Source organism: Echinococcus granulosus, assembly GCF_000524195.1.
Source record: "Echinococcus granulosus chromosome Unknown EG_S00425, whole genome shotgun sequence".
In the NCBI taxonomy this organism is placed as follows: Eukaryota; Metazoa; Platyhelminthes; class Cestoda; order Cyclophyllidea; family Taeniidae; genus Echinococcus; species Echinococcus granulosus.
In genome coordinates, this window is record NW_020170804.1 from 5,318 (window position 1) to 6,489 (window position 1,172).

Sequence of the window (1,172 nt, forward strand, 5' to 3'; positions counted from 1 at the left end):
AAACTAAAATCACCTGCTCTCCACAGATTCAAAGTGGTATTCGCGCCCTACTGTATGCCACAAGAATGAGCCAAAAATTTTAGCAACCATCTACAATGCCATTTATAGAGTGGTAACGGATAGTTCAGTACGACGGGTACTATGCCTTACTTTAGTTTTTTCTTTGACAATCATGGCAGCATTCAGGTGGAACTCCCCATTTTCCCATTTTCCTTCCTCTCGAATTTTTGCTGAGAAGTGCGCGAATGAACTGACTGCTGCAAAGGTTTTTGGATGCTCATTGTGCCCTAAGTGCTGGATAAATAAAGCGGATGCTTGTTTTGGGCTGAAAAATTAAATTCAACTCCATAATTTTGTTTGCACTGCTTGTGCTTTATGTAAATTTGTAGGTTTCTTCTAACTGATTCCACAGCATGGCCTGCGTGTCTTCTGTCAAACTCATAATTACTAGTCCTTTTATTTAGAATGTCGTTTTCGCATTTATTTGCATAGGTTATAATCAGTACCTTTTGCATGATTGTATGAAGTGCCTTACGATTATCTCAAGGGCAAAATTTGTGCATTTGACTAAATGTAAATTTTTGTAAGAGGACTTGGTATATGAAAAATGGCGCACTGGTGGCGGCAAAGAATGGACAATCGGAAGAGAAAAGTGCAGCATAGCGTGGCCTCGTTTCCCATGTCTTACGTTCCTTTCGTATCATGAGAGCACGTTCTGTTGCATTTCAAGGCGAAATTCTTCAGCGTTCAATTAGATAGTTTTAAATGACTTTAGCCTGAAAGTTGCTGAACGGTGACTACTTTTATGCTAAGACATTGAAAGAGCATTCGTGATTGCTTGAAGAAATTTGGTTACATTACGAAAGTGATAAGGGAGAACAATGAGTAGTTCGTGCAACCATGGCTTAAACCCCTCGCTCGGGTTGAAAATGTAAGATTTGAAAAACGAAGCGCCTATCCTCGTGCATTTCTCGATTGCGTGGGAAATGCCTAGCCGCTAAAGACCAGGTTAGAAACTAAACATTATGCTTTACTGCTCTTTTGGGATTCATTTTGATTGATGTTACCACTGGAGAGTAGAAAATCAAGTGGTTATTTTAGCATTTCATGGATGGTACACTACTTCTATTTTATATCCTTGGATTAAACTTGACCAATAAAGAAGGGAATGT